The sequence below is a fragment of the Mus caroli genome, unplaced genomic scaffold (genome assembly GCF_978045245.1).
Source record: "Mus caroli unplaced genomic scaffold, Mus_caroli_1 scaffold_9, whole genome shotgun sequence".
Taxonomy (NCBI): domain Eukaryota; kingdom Metazoa; phylum Chordata; class Mammalia; order Rodentia; family Muridae; genus Mus; species Mus caroli.
Genome location: NW_028227264.1, coordinates 118,290,457 through 118,296,456, shown reverse-complemented (window position 1 = coordinate 118,296,456; position 6,000 = coordinate 118,290,457).

Below are 6,000 nucleotides of genomic sequence, written 5' to 3'. Positions count from 1 at the left end.
TCCTCCATCATCACCTGTGTCTCCATCATCACCTGTACCTCTCAAACCATCAATGGCGTCTCTCCTGAACCACTATTTAAAAACCCACAATGATCTATCAACATCTACTGTCTCTCTCTCTCTCTCTCTCACTCTTTAGTAGGCCATTTCCTAGACCATAGCCAGAGTTAGAACTTTGAAATTTGAGTTTAAAATATTTCAGTGGTTTCCTGATATACTTGGGACAGAAATAAAACTCTTCAGCATGCCGGATCAATCAAAACGCACACTGCAGAAGGTTTCACTGAAATAACTTCCTGAAGCAACTGGTGCCTAGGTGGGAGGAGATGGACGGGTATCAACAAGGTACAGTGGGGCCAGCCGCCGGTGGCCAACTGTGAAGTTCCTTTTCCAAGCCCAGGTCAGAGAAGACGGTAGGAAAGGAGCTGGGGGTGGGAAAAGATCAAAGTCATTGGAACCATTGCCAGGACCATTGTCCGGCAGGAAGACATGCCCGGGTGGCTTTCCTCTCCTACCTTCTAATCGCCTCATGGTTCCTTCTACTTGACTAAATGAAGCTAGAAGCCACAGGCAGAAGAGCCAAGTGATAAATCATGGCGTTAGCCTTCGGGAACAAAGGACAGAGAGGAGAACTCCAATCTGTTTCTCTAGTACACGATCACTTCCTAGGACATACGTCCCAGGGAAATAACATTATGGTCTAAATCTTCTAGATTCATTCTTTAATACTTCAAATAAACCTTATTAGTGAAAAAATCTGTAACTCTCCCTTCTCCCTCAGCTACTTATTGAATAGAGTCACTGAGTTGTTTGGAAGAGATGCCTCAGTATTTATGTATGTGTGGATGTCCATGAACTATATTTATAACTAAGGCAACAGTTTTGATTGGATCAAAGGGGTAGCTAATTTGGATACAGTTACAGAATTGGGCTTCCAAATCTGGGTCATGTAGGCTTGGGTTTTTCAAAACCTACTTTAATTGGGGTTCTTTAATGTTTGAACCTCTCTTCTAGACCACCTGCCAGAGACAGGGAAAAATAGAAAAGTTAATAGGAAATGGGGTCTGTAGACCTGTGTAGAAGTAGTTCTTTGGGGGAGATCCCAATCTTTCTTGTCAGGATATCAGCAGTTCAGTCCAAAATACCAAACACAAATCAGTAGCAGCATTCCAGTCTAATTGGCGAACACCAAACTCAAACCAGTAACTGCAACTCGATCCAGAAGAAACCACCGAAGTGGTTTCCATCGAATGAACACGAGTCTGCAGAGATGGCAAGAAGCAGTCAGAATATCAAAAATTCTTTGGTGAGTTCTTCTCTATGAAGTCACAAGTGAATATCAGTGATGTGTGCAAGGCGGAGAACCAACCCAAGAGCGTCCTCACTCTGTCTGTGGGGTTATATTTATATTCTTTGTAAACATCATACATCTCTCACGTGTCTGCTTCTGCAAGACATCACCTGACATACCTGAGTCTCCAAAGAGACTCACTTCATGGTCATTTATAAAACAAACAAACAAACAAACAAACAAACAAACAAAAGAGATGGAATTTTTCCACAGTGACTGGAAAGTACAAGACCAGGAGACCAGCAGGTATAATTTCCTGATAATTGTTGTTTGTCTGCTTTAAAAAAAACAGTGCTTCTTCAACTCTCAAACATCAACCTAAAACTCTCTTGGAGGATTGGCATTACTGGGGGGTGGGGGCAGTGGAACCTCAAGGTGGTAGAGCTAGGTAGAAGGATGTTGGGCCACCAGGAGTGTGCAGTTCTGGGGTTATAGGTGTCTAGCCTCATTTCCTCTCTGGCTGTTATGACATGAGCTGTTTTGAACTGTCATGGGCTCTCTGCTATGCTGATCAGCCACCTCACCACAGGCCCACGCAAGGGGACCAAATAAAGGGACCAAAGTGTCTATAGCCATGTTCCAAGATAAAGGTTGATTCCTTTAGGCTGGTTATCTTAGGTATCATGGTACAGCCATGCAACGCTGAGCAGGAAGGGCCCTTGTTGCTTGCTCTCTTGATCGAGGAGCAGGGAGTCCCCTTGAGTGGAAGGTACCAGAACTGAGGTAGCTTTATGAGGGTCTCCTCTCCACCCACAGGAAGAACCTCTGTTACCCAAACATCTTGAGAACTCATCACTTCTCAAGACCATCTTATTTTCCCACAAATGCTTAAACTGGAACTTCGGAGGGACATGCTCAAACAGCAGTAGCCCTGATGCAAATGATTGGCATTCCTCTGTTACCTTCCTCAGGATCCTGGAGAACAGGCATTGCTTAAAGCAGAAGGCAGGGATAAGTTTGTGAGAAAAACAAAGCAAGAAAAATGGATGAAAAAAGATCCTCGGGCTGGCCTCACACGCTGAGGCCCGTTAATCACTTAATTATCTAGACATATGCAGCCTCCTCTCCTAGCTTCCTGGTGGCTGTTTCCCCTGGTCCTGCCATTCCAAATATAGACTGTGGAGGTTAGTGCCAGTCGAGCCTTTGCTGTCTGAAAGTCAAGCTTTGTTCTTATTTTTAGAAAACCTTGGGAGGCTTCTTCTACCTTTGCTTTCTGTGTCTCCCGAACTCTCTTGAAATGACACACTTTACAGAAATTGGTCTTACACATGTTCTGTGCAGCTGTGGCGGATTCGAGGTGGCGCCGCGGGTGCCTCGTGGATGACAGCAGAAGCAGTTAGGATGGAGACGGGGTCTCCGTGACTTCCCCTGCTCACTGACTCTTAGAGGTTCACAGTTTCCAGGATGAAATTGGGCATGTGCCCAGTGTTTACTTTTTACTTTGCTGTCTCAGACTCCTCCCTCTCCCTTCCCCTCTCCCTTGCCCCTCCCCGCAATAATAAAGTCGCCTCCTCTGTGGGTAGATCTGTGGCAAGGAACAACACAGACAGCTGGCGTGACTGTCGCAAGTGTCCAGGGCAAACCTGTGGTTTGGGAGGCATCTGTGTTTTATGTGGGTTGGAAACAGGCTGTTTATTTCCCATCTGTAGAGACGGGCATAGCAACAATGGAAATTTATGCCTCTAGAAAGCCTGGCTACACATTAAGTCACAGAGTGCTGAATGCATCGGGTCGGGGCTGGAGGGGGTGGGGGGCATGATCGCTGGCCAGGCCACCTCTGCCAGGGCTGCATCTCTTACTTATTTCCAACCTTTCCTCAGAAGGAAGATAAAACCCCATGTTTCATACAATTGAACCAGACTAAATAGTTCTGTGTCCAGACTTCACTGCCTTTGGTTTTGATATCATGAAAATAAGTTATGCTCAATCCTATGTGCTTGAGTGGACCATTCCATCGATGCCCCATTTCAAATACTTACCTAGCTCTCTGCCCTCACGCACATGGTGGTAGGTAGACTTGGATGACTCTGGACTCCATTGTCTAATGGAGAATTAAAAAAAAAAACTGAACAAGGATAATAAATAAGAGGTATGGTACAAAAGAAGTTAGTAGGTGATACAGTGTGTGGGGTGAGCCCTCATTTTCTCAGAAGAGGATATTTCTAGAAAAGAAATAGCTTTTATCAGAAGGCAAAGCATCTGGGCCACAAAAGACAAGGGTGGGGCTTGTAGACATGGGTACTACAAGAGAAAAAACTGAAGGGAAAGAGGAAAGAGAGGGAGACAGACAGAAAGAGAAAGAGAGAGAGACGGAGAGAGACAGACAGAGAGAGGCAGAGAGACAAAGAGACAGAGAAAGACAGAGAGACAGAGAGAGAGAAAGTCAGAGAGAGACAGTGAGAGACAGAGAAAGACACAGAGAGAAGAACCTGAGATCCCAAGGAGTCCAGGTCCCATGGAATCCTGTCCATAGTGAGTCCTTGGGAAAAAGAGAGGAAGAAAAAAGCTATCTATGTTACTGGGACTAAATAAACTCAGCTTTCCATTTACAAGTGTTCATGGCCCACGTTAGTAATCGTGTAGCTTCTCTGATGCCACTGCACTTTGAAATTCCCTGACATAAAAACAGTGTGGTGAGTTGTTCACTATACTTCTTCACCCGCAGGATCCTTTAGTTTGTCACCCACAGGGTCGTTGGACTAAGGCACCTGTGCTGGGGTGTGCTGTGTGTGCAGAGCACACTTACAGAAGACTTACAGAAGAGCGGTTGGTCAGTCAGGAGAGAGATGAGAGATGGAATGTAAACCCAGCACCATGCTAATCGCTGATGGGTAAAACTTGTTTAAAATTATTACCGATGGGACTGAATAAGCATTGGGAGCAAGTGACTGGAGAGAGATGGCCCTGAGAGAGAAGGGAGCACCCTCTCTCCCTCCCCCTTCCCCCCTCTCCCTCCTTCCTCTCCCTCCCCCTTTTCTCCCTCCCTCCTCTCCCTCCCCTTCTCTCCCTCCCTCCTCTCCCTCCCCACTTCTCTCCCTCTCTCCCTCCTCTCCCTCTCTCCTCTCTCCCTCCCCTCTCTTCCGCCCCTTCTCCCTCCCCCCCTCTCTCCTCCCTTCTCTCTCCCTCCCACTTCTCTCCCCCTCTCTCCCTCCCCTTCTCTCCCTCCTCCCTGAAATTAGCTACTTTGTTAACGCTTGTGATCATATCCCAATCACAATCTGGATTTAAGCTGCCCCTTTTAAATTATTGCTTGTCTTTAAGAAAAATTGATTCCTCCTCCTCCTTTTCCTTCTTCAGTCCTAGTAGTCTTGAGTAGAGTATTGAAAGGAGAGACCATGGAGCCGACCGGAAAACAAGAGATGAAGTACGAATAGAACCCTTAAGAAGAAATCAGAGGTCCATAGTACCATAATTAACATAAACTAGCTGGACCATGGAACACAGAAAAATCCCCCAAAGACTTCCTGCGTTCACTGCAAGAGGGCCATCTAGAAGCTAAGATGTTCTAGAAGCGTGCACCCCGGCAGCGGGTTAATGAGATATAACGTGAGTAGGCAGTATAAAGGTTTCACACAGACCAGACAAGTCTTAACCTTGCTCCACATCCCATGTGAAATAAAATATATGTCACTGGGCCTCTGAGGGGAAGGTATGCTTTGCTCTCTGCTGAGTCGGCAGGAAAGAATGTTCCAGACGGCTTGCCATCTTTCCTCTGCTTCCAAAAAAGATTAAGACCGAAATAAGTCGGGCCAGAAATAAAACCATGCCCTCCCTCCCCTTCTGCCATCAGAGATTAAACAGATGATGACCAGTCACTGCTGCCTGCCACGTTCCTAGGCGAACGGAAAGTACGGAACACTGAAAAGGAGGGCTCTGGGGGCTCCCTTCACAGGACGGTGTCCATATACATAGGTCGCCTCTCAGGCACAGGAAACCACAGATTGATTTAGTGTTAAAACACATATTTGTAAATTATTGAGGAAACCCATAGGGCCAGACAGATTCTCAGATTCTAGAACAGTTCCGTTTAGGCCACACCCTTCAGTAAGAGCTTCCATGTCTATGAGGGCTCATACTCCTCCCCCCCCACCACCACCTAAATTTAGTCAATGGGTTGCTGCTCAGTGAGCAGGTTGGAGAAGGGATTTAAGGAACACTTATAAATACTCTTTGTTAAGTTTCTGCCGTCTGTTTCGGGGTCATTCAGAACATCCATGTGGAGAAATGCAAATCTCTCTCAAAGACTAAGACTTTCAGGGAGCCAGGCTTTGTTGTTAAATGGATGTCTGGGCAGTTTATTAAAACTCCTCGAGTTTTCAATCCAGCCTTGGTTCTGGTTCCTAGATTAACACTGAACAGCGAAGTAGGACTCAGAATCAGTTGTCCAGTGTGCTCCAGCGAGCCCCGACCTTGTGGGTGGGAGTATCTTAGGGATGTTTAGAAATACCCCAGCGCACCTGGGAGCAAATGCAAGCTTCCTTCCGGGGATGTCAGGCTCAGGGCTTTGATTGTGCTTCGGTTGTTAGGATAATTACTGTTTGTTAGTCAGTACTCATAGTGAGCCTCTCCTCCCTAAGATCCGGCTTGAAATGAAGGCTCTGTTACCTTCTGATCTGTTACTGATCTGTTGTGATCTGTTACTTTCTGAT